Source organism: Aethalodelphis obliquidens, unplaced genomic scaffold (genome assembly GCF_003676395.1).
Source record: "Aethalodelphis obliquidens isolate GAN/ISIS:26980383/991018 unplaced genomic scaffold, ASM367639v1 scaffold55, whole genome shotgun sequence".
NCBI lineage: Eukaryota > Metazoa > Chordata > Mammalia > Artiodactyla > Delphinidae > Aethalodelphis > Aethalodelphis obliquidens.
Window position 1 is genome coordinate 9785041 of NW_020837999.1, and position 21718 is coordinate 9806758.

Sequence of the window (21718 nt, forward strand, 5' to 3'; positions counted from 1 at the left end):
TCAACCACTTTAGACTAATCCCAAAACTGGTGCCACTAACAATGGTCACGCTTATTCTTGACCTTCACATCCTGTCTCTATCACCTTATTCATTCATTTGAACAAATATTAAGTGTGCATCTACTACACACCAGGCAAGTAGGTGCTCTGAGAAATAGACAAATATTACATGTAGTCCACCTTCAAGGCACTTTATAATCGATTTGGGAAATGAAGCCATGAGCACTTGAAAAGTAAAGTAAAAACAGAGAAAAGAGATTCCAGTAGATGTGGTGGCCATCAGAGCCAGTAATGGGCGAGGGAGGAGGACAGAGACACCAAAGTGGCTGGCAAGTAAGAAGACACAGTCAGCATGAGCCTCCCTCTGTCACATGTGAAGTTCAGCATCCTTTTTTCAGCTGCATTATGACTTGTCATTCCATTCACCCCATTCTGGTTGTTCAGCTGATGATGGTGACAAATCATGCCTTCCTCATGTGTCATTCATACTCTTCTTTGACCTCGTCTGTCTTTGCCTAACCACACATACTAGGCCTTTCCCCTATCCACTGACTATACTGATGGTACCTTCTCCTCCTCCAAGTCTCAGTCAACCTCCATAGTTAACCTCCTCCTGTCAGCTCTCCATAGGGACCCTCTTTGATCACCAAACAGAAGTAGCCTTCCTATAACTATTCCCCTTCCAGAATCGGAATGAACCATCGGCTTTGCAACTTATGACAAACTAATAATTATGACAAATAATTATTGCTGTTGATTGGCTCACACACTAGAATATGAGTTGCATGGGGGCAGGAACCTTTTCTGACTTGTTAACTGTAGTATCCCAGCCTCTAGCATTAGTGCCTGGCATACTTTAGGCTCTTTTCTTTGAATGACTAATGAATATGTTAACTGTGCTTGGTGAAAACGCCTATTCTGTACACCTGGTTGATTCACACTCAGCCACAAACCCGACAGCCCTTTCAGGGCTGAGTTTCTATAAAGTCTTGGCACAGAGACTTTCCTGTTATGAAGGGTTACTGCAATCTCTACAAGGCACATAAATTCCAGGAGCATGTGTTACCCAGGTCTCTCATGCACTTTCTTTGCACATGACTTTGCATCAGTAATTATCACCCCAGTTAGAAGAGAGCCTTGAGGCAGGTGAATAAGTGTGTAGAACAGAGCCCTATATATCTCAGTAACACTCATGAAATCTTTGACTTTGGTAATGATGACACATTATGGAATTATTGAACATGTTAGTGGTGACCTGATACAGTTATTTCTGTTCCAAAAATATGTATTTTTAGCTTTAGGTTGTATTCTCTTCTAGTTAGTTATTTCTGTGTTTTCTGTTCCTTTTCACTGGTAAAGGAGCTTGGGCAAAAGCATGACTAATTCATTTGCCAACATACAAGAACATTACTGTCAACCACACCTAAACCTTAATTATATGGCGATTTCCTCTCCAGGGATATGTGACTTTTAACCGGTAAGAAAGCTGATGCACTAAGGTCATATGAGAGAAAAAAGGTTTTGGGCAAAGCACTCAAAAATCCATGTGGGATAATCTTATTCCACTGAATCATGTCCCCTGCTGTTGAACAGCCCTAAAGAACTCCTTGTGAGTAGGTGATTCTGTTTGCCTAGAGTGGAAACCTATGAGTAATCTATGTGTCACTGTGAGTCATGTCATGGCCACCACTTCCAACTCCGCATCATCTGAAAGTTGGCAAGAAGACTTTATACTGCTCAGCTCATAACAGGAAGAAGCCAGGATGGAGGAAAGACCTAATACCAAGTTTTACCGATTAAAAAGAAGGTAACTAGAAAAGGAGGATAACCAAGGGTAAGAACAATGGCTCTTTAGTCACCACCTAAATCTTTCTCTTCTTTGACACCTGTTCCCAATGTGCATGCATTGCCAATACAGCCATTCTTCCTTCCACATCCTTGCGTCTCTTTACAGATTTTCCCTACCTTTAGATCTTTTTCCAACCTTTAAGTCATTTTCAAGAAAGGACTCTGATAGCAATATGTTGAACCAAGAGGAAGGATAAACCAGGACAAACTAGTGTTTAATTCCACTACAAAACCAGTGCTTAATTCCACTACAAAACCATTCTTCAACTTTCATTTGCTGGCTTTCTTCTTATTTCTTCTCTATTCCTCTGCAATGTTGATAAAATGGCACAGGGTTTGACGATGTGGTTAGCTTACTGGGAAGGCAGCACCTTTAAAATAAAGCATCTTAGGAATAAACTGGAAGATTTATGAACTCAGGTGACTCACAAAAAAAACATAATATGGATTAGGTGTATAGATGGGAGAAGAGATTTTAGAAAATAAGATTTTGGAAACATAATGTTTGCCATAAATTGGTTGAAGGACGTGTGCATACAGTAACTGATCTGGGAAAGTGAGACCATCCTAAGCTGCAGTTTTATACTTTTTTATCTAGCCAAAGAGGGAGTTACCTACAAGGAAATCAACTTCCTTCTTGCTCTTCAGTTGTGTTTTGCAGACCCCTGCTGGGCTCCTTCACTTTGTTCTGTTTGGTTGTTTTCATACTAAGGTTTTCCAGTAGTGGTCATACCTCCCTTGAGAGCATAATTAAACTTCCTTCTTTACTACAGGTCTGTCAGTTTGGAAGTAAAGCTCCTTGGCTAGAGGATTATCATGATTTTCTTTCCTGGAGACTTCTAGTTTTAGCACCAGTCTCAGATCTTCCCAAAAGCCAAAAGGGCACTAACTTTGTTTGCCACTAAGCCTAGGTGGTCACCGAATGACGTCAGTATAATTAACTTCTTGACTTGAGAGAGTCTAGTTTTATATCAAACTTTATCTCTAATTAGTCATAGCCCCAGATCAGATTTTCACGATAGTGATTTTATACCTTTCCCCAGAAATCCAATATTTATGTCTTCATAGAATTTTATTATAAAGACAGTTTTATATAATTGGTGGGGGCAGGGGTGGGGGAGGTACTCCAGTGGATTAAAAGTCAGACAACCTGGGTTCTTGACCTGTCTGGTACTAAAAATCATGTGATTTTTTTCCCAGTCATGTAATCTTAAGCATGTAACTTTGCCAAGCTGGGTTTCCATTTCTATTGTTATCAAATGTGGCATGTTATTAGATTTTTTAATATCTTTTCCTGATTTTAAATTATAAATTCTTCTTCAAATACTTGACCAATGAATAAATCTGTGCCCTCAAAGAGGTATATAGTAAAGAATAATATATTTACTTACTAATTATCTCCAATTTTGGAATCTATGACTAACTAGATATTATATAACTCCACGGATACACATTTTTGCAGTCAAATCTGCAGTGTTCTTGATGTTTTAAATAACATTACTGATGACCTTTGTGGATATCAGGGTTATTTCAGCATTGCGTAGATGCTTATTTTCTTTTAGATAAACTTTAAAGAAAATGTTCAGATTTAGCAAGTATTCAAACAGTTGAGAAGAGAGCAAAGATGAAAAACCATTTTATAAAGTTCTGGAATTTTAAAATAATCTGACATTTAGAGGTGGGGGACATATTTTTTATAAAAAGTCTGTGTGCATGTGCATGTGCGTGGGTGTGTGTGTCAGCGTGAGTGTGTGTGTGACTCAGCTCGGAGAATCCTGGGTTGAACTGCAACAGTGCTATAAACATGAGAACCAGAAGCAGATCCAACTGCCCACAGTGGAAAGGACCAACCTTTGGCATTGTGAAAGATTTTACTTGTTTGGGCTTTCTGTGTAGCCCACTAAAACTGTTAAGACCTATCATCATTACCTAGTCTCATGTCAGCTATATCTGGTAACTCACTTTGACATATTAGTTTCTAGGTAGGAGCTCCCCGACAATGGCTCATGTGATATCAGTGCCAGCTGGACTCAGCTGTAAACAAAAAAAAATCTTAAATAGATATTTCAGATGTTTAAATTTTAAAATTTAAATAAACCAAGGCAGAGTGTGTAAGGTTCCAAGTAAGTCAATTGCCAAGTTGTGCTGGTTGGTACAACCAAGTGCTATATCAATGGGGTCTTAAATTGTTGCATAATGCAGACATAGAGGAGGGGAAGTGACACAAAAGGAGTAGGAGTGCATTAAAGATGAATCACTAAGGATGCTCTTCCATTAAACTGTGAGTGTTTATACATTAACACCATCCCACTAGGACCCAAGTAATACGCAAGCCTTTGGAACCATTTGCAGTATATGTTTCAAAATCCAGACCAAAGCCACTAGGTAGATTTTATGGGTCCCTCTAGAAAAGCAGTTTCTTGTCAGGGCTGGAAAAATAATGTTGCAAAGGATCCAGTAACAACAGAATTTAGGCCTGTTAGTTAGATTCCAAGTTGATGCCTCTTCCAAAAGGAGAGCATTCAGAAAAACAATTTACTTCCCAGGCTGAGAGAAAAACTCTGACATTTAGGATTAAGAAGAGTTTGGTGTATAGTCTATTATACACAGGGTGCAGATCTGTTGGGGCAAATCTGTCTACCGTTTTATTTGTTTCAACAAAGACTATCATGATGGCGAGTTCCTCCAAGATCATCCCTTGTGGGAGCTCAGGACAGGAGACAGGAAGATGTATGTCACTGGCTTTCCCAAGTCTAGCTTGCTTCTCAAGGTGCCTTTAAGAATATAGTACAGCTAAGAAGGCAAGTTTGCATACAGTCCTATACAATGACTCCAGTGACCAATGGCCAATAAATCAATTACATCTTTGTACCCTACTTAACCTTTGGATATGACAAATATTTGGAGTGTGTTTTTTGTGGTCTCAAGCCAAAAGTTAACCACAGCCTAGAGATTTTTAAACCTCAGGAATAGAACTAGAAATCTATGTTCCCCACTTTATTCTCAGTGCAGTTGGAGAGAACAGAATTCCATTAGAGAGAGACAATGTAATTGTATTCGTAACTTCTGAGGGTTGAGAGGTTGCATTTTTATGATGCCTTTCTTCCAAAGATCATAAAACACCTCACATATGCTATTTCATTTATATTCCAAATGTGTTTACAGTATAAGAAAAGAGCACTTAAATACAATTTTAAGGAAAAATATATTAATAATTTAATAAATTTAGCAAAACTAAGTAAAGTAACGTTTACTTAATTTAATGTACAAGAGAAACCAATGTTCAGTAACATTCAGAATTAAAAATGGTTAGTGGGTGAGTTCACTGTTTTTATTTCTAATTAAAAATTTTATTTTACTTTTCCCGACTTCTCAAGATCATATGAGTTATTCTCTTTTCTTAACTCTAATTGCACTAAGTGCTTGATTCACACAATTTAGCACATTGTTATACACTGTTACATTGTCTTCTTTGTTTTCTATGTATTTTAGTCTCAATAGCTAAATGACAGTAACTCAAGACAAGAGCCTTGAGTGCCCGACCTGTGTCTGCCCCTCACTGTCATTCAACAAACTCGCAGCCTTACTATGCTCGTTTCTTTACTAACAAATGAAAAAAAATCTTAAAGGATTGTTGTGAGGTTCAAATAAGATTTTTTTTCTAAAAACTACTATGCATACAAATAAGACATTATTATTGTAAACTCTGTGAAGGCAGACACAATATTTTGTAACTGTCTTACCTACTTTCCAGGATCTAATGTGATGTTGTGTTAATATGATTTCCCAAGTAAGTACTTAATTAATATTTCTTAATAACGAACAATTACTGAGTACTTACTATTTTCCAAGAATCACTGTTAAGTACTTTACATGGAATATTTTATATTTCATTACCTTAATAGGTCATGTTATTATGATGCTCATGTTGCAAATGAAGAAGCCAAGGCTGAGAGGGATTGAGCAGCCTGACCAGGGGCACATAGCTGACACTTGACTCTTAGTAGTTTGGCTACAGAGCCCAAGTTCTGAAACTCTTTACTCTGTTTGTCTTTCATAGAACCAGCATTCTTTCCTGAAAGAATGCAGAGGTTATAAAATGTCCTTCCTAAAACTATCAAAAAATGAAAGAACTTTTAAGAAGTGCATAGGAATTGGTGAGCATATGTTGGATATAATTTTAACTCAGAATTTGAAATAAATAAATACACCAACTTCTTGATATATATATGATTGGGTTGCAATCATATGATTTGTATAAGAGGTGTTTCTTTCAGAGAAACACTTCTGAGCATTTGACTTGGCAAAATGTTAAACACTGAAGTTACAGCCTACAAGATGTTTCTATTCTTCTCCTGATCAACTCGTTACAAATTCTTCCCAGAATCATGGGAGCATAAATCCGATTATGCACAAGGCCAGTGGGAACAAGATAATTGCACAGACCTAGTACCCATCCGTTACACTCAGCATCATCAATCACTGAAGTGCCGCGACCTCAGCTTTCTGGAATCCCCACGTTGTTTGCAATACTCTACTATTGCCATTTATGGAAGAACCATATTATACTGTCTTTGCCTTAAGTGCTATCAAAATAAAATTAAAAATTTAAGTGTTTATCCTTCAGAGGGTGCTCATGAGATAGAACAACGGAAAACATGAGAAAAACCAGCAAAATTCAATATCGTCTGATGTGAACGTAGATAAGCACCTCAATTTAAGGATCCGGTGAGCCCCACTAAGAAATTAAGTTGGGTAGTTCTCTTTTTAGTTCTTTTGTGATGGAAACTACATTTGTTAGCAGAAATGTGCCTCTGCTTTTCCCTCACACGCACCTCACACACAGACCAACTCCACAGGGGGAGTCTGACAAATGAGCGATTCTTGAACAAAGCAAGCAAAGCATTTGGCCTGAGTAGAGATGGAATGATCAGTAGCCCACAAATTAAACTGAGTTCATGCCCAAGGTGTATACGAGCCTTTAAACCATGGAATTAAAATAAAGTTGCAATAATGAATCAGTTCAGGTTTCCTATCTTGTGTTTTCTTTCTATTCAATGTGACATGTGTTTACTGAACACCTAGGGGCTGGTGAGTATGAAAGGTCAATGGCCTTCACCCCCACAAGGAGCTCACAGGTTAGTGAGAAAAACAGATCTATAAATAGGTAACTTCCAAAAAAAATGAGCTAAGTAAAATAACGGAGGCATACACTGCAAAGCTGTGGAACAACGGAGGGATCAACTGCATCTTAACAGATGAAAAAAAAGACAGGGCTTCCCTGGTGGCGCAGTGGTCGAGAGTCTGCCTGCAGATGCAGGGGACACGGGTTTGTGCCCTGGTCCGGGAGGATCCCACATGCCGCGGAGCGGCTGGGCCCTTGAGCCATGGCCGCTGAGCCTGCGTGTCCGGAGCCTGTGCTCCGCAACGGGAGAGGCCACAAAAATAAAAGGCCCACGAAAAGCAAAAAAAAAAAAAAAAAAAAAAAAAAAAAATCACAGAAAAGGAGAAACAAATTGCACTGGATTTTCAAGGAAAAAAATTACACTTTGACCGGGGGGGGATGACTGCTTGTAATGGATGGAGCAAAGTTATAGAAAGCAGTATTACTCATTCCTAATAGAGGATTTTCACTTCATTTATTCCTCATTCCAGCCCCATGAAGGAGCATGTCATTGCCCTAATTTCAGAGTTTCGGAAAAGTAGACATCTCAAGAAGGCAGGGCTGGCAAGTGATATGATCTTGACCTTCCTGTGTTGCTGAAGCTGAGCACTGGGATCTTTGAGAAGAGGAGAAAGATGGAGCTGTAGGGAAAGCAGGGCCAGATGGTGGAGGGCCTCCTAAAACATGCATTTGGACTTCATCCTTTAGCGCAGGGGAGTCAGTAATGAATTTTTCAGCAGGGGAGTGGGTGACAGGAGCAGTTTTGCCTTTCAGATAGCATCCTGCTAATTGCATAGAGTGTGGTTTTGGCTGGGCGTGAGGCAAACATCGACACTTTATATATTCAAAAAGTCAGTACTAATAATGTGGCCCATCCTGCTGCTTTTAATGCTCAGGATGCTTTAGGCATCTCTGATTCTTAAAATTCTACCATAATATCTCTGTCCATCATCTCTCTCTATCTCTCTGGTATGTACCTGTTTTTAACTTCCCTGCTGATCTTTCTTTCAATCTATTAAGTATATGTGTATCTGAGTTACAAAAGATTCAAAGTACAAATTCAGGACATGAAGAAGTGAAATTTTTTACTGCATGGCAGAACTCTGAAGGACTTTCCAAATGGTCCAAATGTATATCCAAAAAGTCCACGCACCCCTCCACTAGGAACCTGCAGTAACACAACCCATCAAAGGCTCTATACTACCTGGTATTGCCTCCACCCTCCAACATTCCACCTGAGACCTACTGAACTTCCCAGGCTCCTGAGGAGTCTCACTTTAAGCAACTTGATTTATTAAAGAAAAGAAAGAAAATTTCCAAAAATATAATATCAGATATGACAAAATATTGACCACAGGGTATTTTAAAATTGCTAACTCTATCGGTATATTTTATGTATAATTATATATATATGAAAACCCCAGAAGTGCATGCATTTGTACTTTGAGGCAAACTGGCATTTCTCACCGTATTTTTGTGTTGCTTTGTGCAATTCAAATCCAAGCAAGCCTGTCTCCTTCTGAGCCCACAGGAACCCTTACTTCTCTTCTCTTTGCCATTCTCCAGCCCTTTTTACTCTAACTTTTCCTTCAGTCTTGAAATGGGCAGACCCCCTCAAGATCCTCACCCCCAACCCCATTGCTCATAATTCAGTTTTCCGTGAATTGAGAAAGTTGCCTTCTTGCCATTTATCTGGCGGAGCTATGTGTGCACCACGGCTCCAGAATGGAACAGAGAAAGAAGTGAGACACATTCAGAAACTCAAAGAATCCCTCTCTTTTCAAGGAACTAAACATTTAGCCCTCTGGAAGTGTTTTATACAAGAATAAAAATCAGAAGTAAAAAAAAATAAAAATAAACAAGCCTTATTAATGTTTGCTGGAGAAACAGAAAAGCTTTTTCCACAAGAAAAGTCCTTTCTGTACCGAAATTGGCAGCCAGACGGCCTGAGCATTTATCTCCTGCATAGAAAGTGCTCTGTCAGGCAAGCTGTGATTAACAATAAGCTGAAAAACACGCCCCAGACTTCCACTATATTTTATTTGGCAGAGAGAAATTATTCCTCAGCACAAAGTATTTGCAACTGGCATCAGTTAAACAAGAAATTATAACCTTTAAAAGCCCTATTTATCATTAGCTGCAAAAGTGCAGACTTCACCATCAATTACTCTGACAAAGGATTACAGACCATCAACACTGAACACAGGATAACACCAGCCTTGGCGGCCAGTGGGCCACTCTGAAGGGAGGATTAGAACATTAAACACCAAGAGCCCCTTCCCCAGAGACCCCCCTCGACCCTTCCTCGCCCACCCTCTTCACTTTTAAAGGCTGACTCTCCCATCTCTTGCACTCTCTCCCTTCACCAGCAAGCTTTCAGCAAAAGGATGCAATGGTTGTGAAAGGCCTTACTTAAGAACCTTTGGCCAAATCAAGTCAGCAGCAACTTTGCTCCAATTCTGCTCTGAATGAGCTCTGTTGATAAAAATGGAAATGACAAGATTGGTTTCTGAAAACTAAAGAAATAATATGGTCTTATTCCTCTCAGCTGCTTCATTTAGAGGCTAACTGGTCAGAAAAATAGTGAATTTTAATAAGCAAAAGGCCTCTACTGTGATTCTAAAACACCCTCCCAAACCCTGAATGGTGCCTATGTATTCTCGGAAGAAGCCTTTTTGCATTTCACTGAGGCATTAAACCATCTTTAAATGATTTCATTCCTTAGGAACAGAAAAACAAAGAGATGCTTTGTTTTCCAGACTTTAAAATTAGAAAAAAATTTAGTCTCAAGTGCATATATGTGGTACGACATCTCTTTTTCAAGAAACATATGTGTATATCTTTATTTAGATTTAACTTTCCAGAGAAGTATGAGGTCATTGTCAGTATTACTATCACCTTGTTGCCAGTTAATTTAATTTCAATGGTCCTGGAGTTTCTCTCAGAGGCTTACAGATTAATATTATTATTCCCTCCAATATTTTGCTTTTATTGACTATATTTGTCTCAGTATACAAACATCGGTATTCTATCAGAAGGAAGTAAAATAACAGAATATATGTAAACCACTTATTTTTTGTTTAGTATATAGTGATCAGTAAACGAAGATAATGATGCTGTTGGCAATAATGCTGATAAAGATGAGGAGGGGGAATATGCAGTATTAAGATTTGCGTTTATAAAGCCTTTTTAATGTTACGAAAGAACGCTTGTGAACACATATATCCATATATATACGAATGAAAGTTATACATCTGGTATATTCTTAACTGTGTGAAACACTATTCAGCAAAAAAAGACTGGAAGGAGATAAATCAAAGTGTTAAGAGTATTTACCTCTGAGTGATGCAATAATAGATATTTTTCTCATATTGTTTTTTTCTATACTCTTCTTTAATTTTCTATGATGAGCTTGTCTTACATTTATTATGAGAAAAAAACAGAAAAGGTACAGGCAAGGAAAAAAATCAAAACTAAAATATTAGGCTTGCAAGGTGATTGTGAATGTATATACTTTTCACATCCAATATGATAACCTTTTGACTGTTCCCATTTTTACAATAAAGTAACTGAGTCTTAAAGAGATTAAGTGATTTGCCCAATGGAAACCGGGTAGGTACCACAGCCAAAGCTGAGACACGGTTTATTCTACTTCTAGGCCTATGTGCTTTCCCTTTCTCCTTGCTGCCTCCTGCACTGATATGTGTGTGTGTGTGTGTGCGTGCACACTCAGGCACACTTGCACATTCACATTCCATATCTTTCCCAGTTAATGTGGGTTTAAGAAGCGGGTCTATTCATATATGAGGCTCCTAATCGCTCCAGATTAGAGCATGTTCCTTCACATTTGGTCTGCTATGTTCATAAAAACTATCACAGGGCTATCACTTGTGGGTGACCTCCTCCAAAAATCACAGGAGTTTGGATGGCTTTATTTAGCTCTATTAGGTTCAAAGAATGTACCAGGCAGATTCTCAGTCCAAAAATAATCTCCATTTATTAGTGCTCTAAATTAACTCATGGAGGAGTGAGCCGAGCTAAATTAAAGCTTTCATACAGCGAGGCCCCAGGATTTTTACTGAGTGGTAAACGTTTTCTCTCCCTGTGAGAACTTTACTATTTCCTTCCTCTAAGAGAGGCTGTGCTTAGATGCAAAGAAAGTTGCTCAAAGCAGATCTCAGAGAATTCATTTTATTTGACAAAGACTCTTAGTTTGAGTCCCTGGTGTGGAATATTTAAGATTTTATAGGTTTTCCTAGTTTTTAAAGTAATTTGCATGTAAATAAAGAGATACTAATCTCTAGCACAAATGGCAAAATGTGTTCTTTGCCCTTTTTTAACTGGAAAATTGAATCATAAGAGCAGCTCAATATCAAAAAAACAAACAACCCAATCCAAAAATGGGCAGAAGACTTAAACAGACATTTCTCCAAAGAAGATATACAGACTGTCAACAAACACATGAAAGAATACTCAACATCATTAATCATTAGAGAAATGCAAATCAAAACTACAATGAGATACCATCTCACACCAGTCAGAATGGCCATCATCAAAAAATCTAGAAACAATAAATGCTGGAGACGGTGTGGAGAAAAGGGAACACTCTTGCACTGTTGGTGGGAATGTAAATTGATACAGCCACTGTGGAGAACAGTATGGAGGTTCCTTAAAAAACTAAAAATAGAACTATCACATGACCCAGAAATCCCACTACTGGGCATAGACCCTGAGAAAACCATAATTCAAAAAGAGTCATGTACCAAAATGTTCATTGCAGCTGTATTTACAATAGCCAGGACATGGAAGCAACCTAAGTGTCCATCAACAGATGAATGGATAAAGAAGATGTGGCACATATATACAATGGAATATTACTCAGCCATAAAAAGAAATAAAATTGAGTTATTTGTAGTGAGGTGGATGGACCTAGAGTGTGTCATACAGAGTGAAGTGAGAAAAACAAAAACAAATATTGTGTGCTAATCCATGTATATGGTATCTAAAAAGAAAAAAAAAGGTTCTGAAGAAACTAGGGGCAAGACAGGAATAAAGACACAGACCTCCTAGAGAATGGACTTGAGGATATGGGGAGGGGGAAGGGTAAGCTGGGACAAAGTGAGAGAGTGGCATGGACATATATACACTACCAAACGTAAAACAGATAGCTAGTGGGAAGCAGCCGCACAGCACAGGGAGATCAGCTCGGTGCTTTGTGACCACCTGGAGGGGTGGGATAGGGAGGGTGGGAGGGAGGGAGACGCAAGAGGGAAGAGATATGGGAACATATGTATATGTATAACTGATTCACTTTGTTATAAAGCAGAAACTAACACACCATTGTAAAGCAATTATACTCCAATAAAGATGTTAAAAAAACAAAAAAAGAGCCATTAAGTGAGGTATTTTTACTTATAAAGAACTTCAAGTGGCTTATATCTTAACCACATCCTTTCCGGACTGCCAGCTGTACTTATGCTATCTTTTCATAACCATTGGAATACTATGGCACATTCCTCTCTGAGAACTGCACACTAGGGAACAGGCAAAGTAAGACAAAAAATATGATATTGAGAGCCAAGTTTGCCTCTTTTTCTCTAATACAGACAGGTCACCGCTGGCCATGACTAATAATGCATTAAGCACCCTTCCCGCTGAGTTTCCAAATCGCTCTAGAAAAGCATGCCAGGCTGGTCTTACTGTCATGTGGCCCTGGGACTTTTCATGTGTCACTCTCTCCTTTGCTCCTGCCTAGCTGGCACCTTGCATGAGTGACCCGTGCAGATGTGAGGTGTGGATGCTCTCTGTCTCTCTTTTGTGCTGGATTTTGGACACGTACCACTACAGGGAGAGGAAGCTAAAAGCTCAAGCCTTTTATGTTGAAGTCTAGAGGGAAGCACGTCTATATTTTATTTCTCCACACTGAACATCTGGAAGGTCCCAGAAAAATCATCCTAAATCGCTCTAAGCCTATGCTACATTACATCAACTGGGGTTCCAGATAAGGGCCCAGAGAATAGAGCAAAAAAGAGCATATCCAGGAAAAGAAGTGAAAAGAGAAGACGCAGTTAGGATAGCTGGAGGGAAAGGTGTGATTTCATACCTCTTATAGATTTCTTGTTGACTGGAGGTGTGACTTTCTAACAGGAACTAACAGGAAGTGATTTTTTTTTTTACCTTGAATATATATGCATTTTATTTAAAAAAAATAAAAGATCAAGTAAACAAATAAAATAGTTTCAGGACCTTAAATGCATCTAGTTTTATGTTTTCTTTTTATTATTTATCAGTAACTATTATTCTTATAATATCTAATGCCAATATGAGGCTATAAGTTCACACATAAAGACTTTAAAAATGATTCCTCACTGAATAGAGCAAAAAAGCACATCCGTAATTATTAGCCACTATTAATCAAATCACTGATTATGTGTTGCAGATTTAATATTTTAAAATAACGAACCAGCACTACTTTAGTGGCTCTCTTTTTTTAAACACAATCCAAATCTAAAAGCTTTGCAGCAAAATTTCTTTGATGTTTGACTCTTGCCAGCATACAAATCCAAAAATGTTGGTGGCAATAGTCTCTACTTTCCTTTTTGAGTTTTTTATTTTTATTTATTTTTTAATTGAAGTATTACAATATTATGTAGTATTGAATATAAGTATTACAATATTATGATAGGAAATGATTTGAACTAATAGGAAATATAATTGACTGGGAGTTGATATGTCCAAGTGAAAAGAACTCAAGCACAGCTGGCAGTATAAAGGCTTCTGATCCTGACTCTGAAGAAGGAAATATTCTCCTCTATCTAACTGTGGCTGAGAATCTCATGCATGTACATATTCCCAGCATGAAAGAATGACCTTTCCACCCAAAGACAAATATTCCTTCACTAAGCGTATGTGAACAGACACATGACACTAGCGTCAAATATATTCCTGAAAGGTTTCGCTAAAAGGTGGCGGGGGGCGGGGGACAATTGATTGAATATTTAGGTATGTAGTATTTATATAGCATCTTATTTTGAGTGGTTACAACCAGAAGGCAGCTTTGGAAAAGCCACTGGTGGAACCTAATGGGCATTAAATAGGCGCTCCAGTTGCAGACACAGTTCTGCCACCAGCGACCTGATCTTGTGTAAGTCACCTCAGATTCCTCATTTTGCAAATAAGAGGTTTGGAAGGATGCCCTCTCCAGACCCTTGTAGCTCTAACCGTCCATGGGGGTAGAGTTATTGCATTTAGCCATTCTAATATCAGATATCTTGTAAATCAGGCCACCAAAGACATCCCAGTGGGTGAACTAGACTCTTCCATTGCAAGTTCTTGCAACTACATGCAGATTCAGAGAGCCCCGGCCTCTCTCCCAATGCACTGCATTCTTAGACTCTGCCAGTTCCTAATTTACTTCACGAAGAGGCTGAATGACAAATTAGAAGAACTGATGCCCTTAGTCACCACTTAGTTTCCCGCATCTATTGTTATTCTGACAACAACAAAAAATCCTTAGATGTTATCATACTTAAAATTTTTTATCTATAGAAACACTTCAAGCACAGCTGTTATTCATTAGACTCCAGTGGCTGAAAGCATTTGGTTACTACAGGAAAAGGAAAAAAAAAATCAGTAACGTTTTATTTACAGTCTGCTTTCATTGTGAAATAGTAGAAGTTCCTGAGTTAATAAAAAGATGTGCTTGGTACTAAAAGCCTAAATATGCTTTCTTAAAAGAGTGGTAAATACTGCGGGCACATTTCCCAGTTTTTAAGCACTATTCCAGTTCTCTTATTTTCCCCATAAATATGCTCACACTTTTTAGCCCATGTGACTAGCTTTTGAATAAGAAAATGAAGTTATATAGGGAATATGCCTCTTCTAAATGGGCATATGTATAATACATGCACACAAGCATGTACATGTACAAAATTTTCATATAAATTTTATAAAGATAATTTCCACCCTACAAAGAAAACAGCTGTTCTGTGAGATAGTGCACTCCTTAGCTGTGAAAACCACTAAACAAGCCCTGGATTTTTTTTAATCCAGGAATACCAGAGGAGGAATTCCAGATTCCAGAATAGGTTTGATTCAGTCACTTATAAACTCTCTTTCAACTGTGAGTTCAGAGATTCTGTAAGTTACCGTTTTCTCCTTAATTCGTTTTAGAAATTGACCCAACCTCTTTACTATGTTTCATTTGTTGGCAGGGACTACAACAAACACAAGTGAGAAACTAAAACCTTGTGGTGCTGAAATCTGGATACATTTGCACCTGGGATTTTGGACACATTTGCACCTAGAAACCAAAGTATGTGGTAGTAACATCCTTTGTGGCGGCAACCTTCTTCCAAAAAAACTGCAAAGTTTTTTTACCTAAAACTCTATGGTATCTGTGTGTGGTGAACAATACTATTCCCGCTTCTCACAGGCAGAAAACATGGAAATTAGGAATCAAATGTTTGAAACAAAATGGAATTATTACTCCCAACCATTTTATTTTGTAGACAAAAACTCACCTGCAATTTATACTATGTAGACTTGTTTCTTTGCTACTACTGATACATCTCACTTTCCTCCAATCTTATCAGATTTCTGATTGTCTCATCTCAAAATTTAGTCCAATTCAAGGTCTGATCTTCTCGTCTTTTTAATTCAATTTCCAAGAAATTCCAGGTAATAAATGGCCCCATCAACCCCATTACCCATCCTCCATCATACCAACTGTACTATCAAACGTCTCATTCCTAAAAGTTCTCCTTTTAAGAGTCTGGCTGAGCAAGTTCTACCTAGCAACACCAATTTTTAAATTATTTACAATGGTAATTGTTGAATTTAGTGGGGGTTAGGGGTAGGGGAAGAGGGGTATCACAGCCCAGCAAGAAAGTTAACTGTTGTTCTTTCCTGGTCCCCTTCGTAAGTAAGGCACTGCTGTCATATCAAATATCCTGTTTCCTGAAAACATGACTCTGAGATTGGTATGTGCGGGAAGTTACATCATAGCAGAAATCAGTCTTGTTGACCCTAAGTGCACCCATATTCCAGCTTTTGCCCTCTGGCCCCACCTCCTTAATCACATTTGCATGCTGTCTCCACTCTTTATAGTAATATTTAGAACTTTTCTACAGCATATTTTATTGTGCAAGTCATTTATCAATGCTATTTCATCTTTTCTCACCCTCGTTCCTTTGAGGTAGAGCCCCGTGATTAGTAATAATAACAAAACCATGCTATTTGGCTTTTCTATTGCTTCTGTCTCCTGAGAACTCTACACATATTAACAGCACACACTGTTCTCCCAAATGGCTTAGGTCACAGAAGGAGCAGGGAAGAATGCTATGACTAGCCTAAGTGGAATAAATTGAAGGTTGGGTTGGAAATGAATCAAGATGCTGGTGTTAATATGCCCAACTATTTAGGAAAAGTTCCAGGATCACTTAATGATGAAAAGCAATAAGGCTGTCAAAATTTGCCTGGAATACATATAGGATTAAGCAAGCTCCTAAAGTTTCCCAAGGTACCTCAAGGTCAAGGGCTTTCTGCAGAAGGTAAGGCTTTTTGATGATATACAAATTCCAAAAGCCCCAAATGCAGAAAAATGTAAGAGAGGTAGGGGTGAGTGTGTGTTGGGTGGTGGTGGGGAATTAATTAGTTAAAGATTCCTTTAACTTATTTCCATGAAAGTTCTCTACTGAACCCATTTAAATCCTCAATCCTTGTCACAGACTATCATTTTTTATCTTGAAAAACAATGATTCCACAACTAGGACAAATCTAATTCTTAAATAATAAGAGAATACTAACAACCTGAAATAAAATCAGCTTTGATTTTTCATCAGATACATGTAATGCATAACTTAATAATAATAATAAGGTTATAATGCTCATTATAATGTAGGGTTATAATAATAATGTAAGGTTATCTTTTAACTACATTCTAGAAAGTTAGCTACATTCTAATATATAATTCAACAATGAATCAAGGAAGAATATTCCAACAGTCTTACTAACACCACTTATTGGGATTTTTAAGGCTCTTCTCTTGAGTTAAACCCTTCAAATTAAGAATTTAATCAGAAATATTGAAACTATGGAAGAATAATTAGATTTTTAACCCATAAAGATTGTCAGTTATTAGGAAGAACTTCCTGATCTTGGACAATCATTAATATAAATGCGTATTCTTTCCCAGAAATATAAATCCTACTCCAATTTTGGACTTCCAAGATAAAAATAACTCCTGTATCAAATAATTTGTTCCTCTCTTGTAACATCACTTTCCATTTAATATTATATTTATTTTGTGTTTATCTAATCTAGAGCCTAGATTCTAGACCCATCCATCAACTCAAGTTTCTTGAGGGACAAAGAACTTTGTGTTCTCAGAGTGCTTAACACAGTACCATGTACATATGTTGGCGCATTAAATATTTCTTGAATTAATGTTACAATAAGGTAGGTTTAAGTGCTGTAATAAGGCATTGCTTCCCCCACCCCAACAGAAGGTCGAGTGGTCTGCTGAAACCTGCAGCTAGAACTCTGTCAGCCACCAGAGCACAAGGGTTAAAATATTTCCATTTTACATTAAACCCTTGGGGCTGTGCTCCTTTAGTTTATTTATTTTCAATTCTATGTTTGTCACTCACACAAGAATAGGGGAGGAAAAAGAGGGAGAGGAAGGAGAAGGGGGAAGGAGGAAGGAGAGGAGGAGAAAAGGAAGGGTGGGGGAGGGAATGCAGAAGAAAGGGGGGAGAAAAAGAAGAAAAGGGAGAGAAAAAGAAGGAGAGAGGAAGAAAAGATGGGAACTGGGGAAAACAAAATAATTCAATGTACCTGAAATAATAGCAAAAACATGAGAAAGAAAAAAAAAGGAAAGAAGGAAAGAAGGGAGGGAGGGACGGAAGGAGGGAAGGAAAGAGGGAGGAAGGGAAGAAGAAAGAAGGAAGAAATGAATGTAATTTCTTCTCGAAGTCAGAATTCATTTGAATGGCAACTCTATAAAAACAAGTTTGTTCTCATTACTTGGGTTAAATTTGACCTGATTAAACCCATTGGCAATGTCTAAGACATTACTTTATATTTCATGCCTAAATTGGCTAATAAACATTTTTTAACCCAATCTGAGTCTGCTTGCTGTCACCCAACCCATCTGCTTTATTTCATTTATTCAACAAATGTTTTTTGAGGAACAATTTCCCAGGTCTGTGATGGGCATTGGAAAAATAGTGGGGAACAAAACATGTCTCTCACTTGAACGGATTATCTGACTCTCTCCACAGCCATCTGAAACCCAAACTAGTGCTATTATCCATCCCCAAATTTTGTCAAGCAGGCATCTTTTTCATCACATTATCCTCTCTAAATTCTTTCTGTCTGCCCAGACAAAACCATTAGTACCTTCTCCCTGCAATCAAACCTTTTCTAATGGACTATCTCTGATCAATCCCTGCAGTCCCTGGTTCTGACCCCAATGGCAGTGCTTGCATCAAGCCAACTTACTATTCTCTCTCCAGGCTCTTACATCTTCTGAAATTTCCGACTCTCTGAATAGTTTCTAAATTTTTTTTATTCAAACTCTTCCAAGAATCACACGTCCAGACCTTTCTGACACAAAATCCAGGTGGCCCATATTTAAACCATCCTGACCCCGTAAAAACATTTGAATGTTTAAACCCAATTTATATTACAATTACTCTTATCACAAAAATTCTCATATATAGGAGGAGGTGGCGGGTTTTGCCAACAGTGTATTCTCTCACATTTTCAAATCCAAAAACTAGGTTACTAATGTTAACTACCAAGTTTGCTTTTGGGTATGACTATGATTAACTGCTAAGACCCAACCAACTTTTCTTGCACATACCACACATACTTGAACTGTCTGTGGTGGCAAAATGGACTGTTATGTATAAAGGGAATTCCCTTCCCCCAATCCGTTCTAAGTGATTAACATCTGTTCATCTTTCATTATTCAGCCCAAAGTTCGCATCTTCCATGTAGTTCTTCCTTAGCCATTTATTTGGTTGACAACTTCATCCTTTGTGACTCTTCTTTATCCTGCCTTGATCCTGACTCCATCCTAGAATCCATGACATGTTGCTGATTTAGGACTCATATGTCTGCCTCTTCTAAGCTATGCGGTCCTAGGGGGCAGGGCCCAGACCTTATTATACAACACAATATTTCTAGTGCTTATAACAGTGCGTGCAACACTGTAGGTACTCTGTAAATGTTGAATGAATGTGAGAGATGGGAGGAGGGCAGGTCTTGTATATTATGAAATACTAATCAAAAATGGCTAGCAGAGGACTTCCCTGGTGGCGCAGTGGTTGAGAGTCCGCCTGCCGATGCAGGGGACACGGGTTCGTGCCCCGGTCTAGGAAGATCCCACATACCGCAGAGCGGCTGGGCCCGTGAGCCATGGCCGCTAAGCCTGCGCGTCCGGAGCCTGTGCTCCGCAACAGGAGAGGCCACAGCAGTGAGAGGCCCCCGTATCGGGAAAAAAAAAAAAAGAAAAGACTAGCAGAAGCTACAGACCTTCTGGTAGCTCCTGAATTTTCCAAGTGAAATATTGCCTGAAATCTGGTGAGAAAAGTGTTTCATACAGATGATGAATGCCAACCTAGCCTTTCTCAGCCAAAATACAGCCAAATCGTTAAAACGCCTTCCCTTTTTAAATTTATCTGTCTTGTGACATAATCCAGCCTCAGGGCCCCAAGCTCCCCACATCTCACCTCATATCGCCACCTGGTGTCCGAAAGCAAGAAAAATATCTAAGAAATGAAAAGGATTTTTTTTGAGCTGATAAATATCAGGACATTAGAATCATATACTGAAAGTTTAAAAAAATCACATGCTTCTTGGCATAGACTTCTGGTCACAAACATAAAGATTAAGTGCACAAAACTCCCTCAAAGCACAGCCTGTTTCCACTCACATCTTCACACAAGAAAAGAATGCTGTCAATCTTTTCAGTTCCATGGACTACCTTCCCCCCACCACAGATTCCATGTTTTAAAAACCTTACTGGAAAATAAACTATCATTTGTTATTTTCATTAAGTAAACTCAAAATTGTCAGTCTAAGGTGTCGTTTAGCCTGTGATAGCCAGGAATATCATCATTCATTATGTGTTCAATCAGCTCTTTAATAAGTCCCTACTATATTCTAAGAGCTATATACAATGTTCCACAGAGTGACAGTAACTTAATATCAATCCAATCAAGAAACCGTAAAGTTTTTTCTTTGTCTGTAGAGAGTAGACATATATTTTCATTAGGTGTTTTGAAATAACTGAAAATTAGTCAAGTTTTCCTATCACTGTCCCTAAGAAGCTGGGGAATCTGAACTTGGGTACCAGTGGATAAGGAAAAAATAGATCCTGATGGATTGAGTACAGCTTCAAATCAATAATTCCTGAAAAAAAGTCTCAAATGTCTACTTTTTATTCAGATTATCTTTCATCTGGTTTTAAATATGTAATTGGTTGTTAAGGCATATTGATGATAATTTTATTGTCACAGAACTAAGAACTGAAAATGCATAGCTAAAGAATATGAATTTTACTTGAACTAGGGTCATCACGAAATCATCAAATGAGTTTCAATAACAAAATCAGCAATTATATAGTGAAGATATAGGAGGCAAAAAATACCTAGATCAGAGATTCCTAGTCAACAGTCCTCAGAACAAATCTTTCAAGGTTCCAATATAAAACGGGGAGGAAATAAGTACAAAGCAGCGAGTTTCTTCATAAGTTAAGTGCACTCATAAGTTTTATTCTGAGATTATAGTCATTTTATTATTTTGGTGTTATAGTATCCTTTTCTTTATGAAACGATATAGTCAGAAAAGAGTAGGAAGTTTATATAAATGTCCTTATGTGGCTAAATAAGAATGCCCAGAATTTTTTGAATAAAATTTTACAACTAAATAAATTTCTAAAGTCTAGATTATCCAGAGCATGAATCTGAAATTAATTTTGAAGGGCTAAAAGTTGGGAACCCTCAAAACACACCTGGCTTTGTGTTATCTTTAAGAGCAAAATTTAAAAAGCCAATTGCTTTTTCAAATGGATTGGTTAAAAAAAAAGGCAACGTCTAAGAAAAGTAGAAAAAAACCCAAATACCTCCATTTTTGCAAGTATAGCCCAATTCCACAGATATCTCTTTACACTGTGTAACATTACATTTTTCTGATCCACGTTGTACTCTGAGTGCTGATGTTTCCCTCGAGTAATTTTACACCGCTTCGAGGTCCAAATTCAGCGGGCAGTTCTAGGCTTTATCTCCCAAGATCTCTAGGTGAATAGATTTAATTATAATAATAACAATAATAATTTTTAGAGAGGTACTCCACTGGGTTTAGAGGTCACTCAGCAAATAAATAGATATATAGCCTAGATGCTTTGACTTTTAAATCATAGAATAAGCAACATGTTGCTTCTCAAACCAAATATGCTTGATCCTTAGCTTTAAGCAAAATCTATTTCTCTCCCCCCCCCCCCCCGTTCTCTTTCTCCCTACTTCTTTTTCCCTCTCTCTCACCACAAAGCTTTCTGGATTGAGCAGAAGTATTTGGTCACTTGCTCTCTGACCCCAGAGTCTCCTGAGACTATATATTCATTTTAAGAATGAGTCCCTTTAGTTACCTAAAGTGTCCTCGGACTAAATTGTTTCCAGATGTTTACAAATATTTCAAGGA

General features: G+C 38.0%; 1 protein-coding gene across 2 annotated transcripts in view; it reads right to left on the minus strand.

The window, feature by feature from the left end:
* The window catches only part of PRRX1 (paired related homeobox 1), a 74343-nt gene that overhangs the window by 27283 nt on the left and 25342 nt on the right, over positions 1 to 21718 (minus strand). The window lies entirely within an intron of this gene.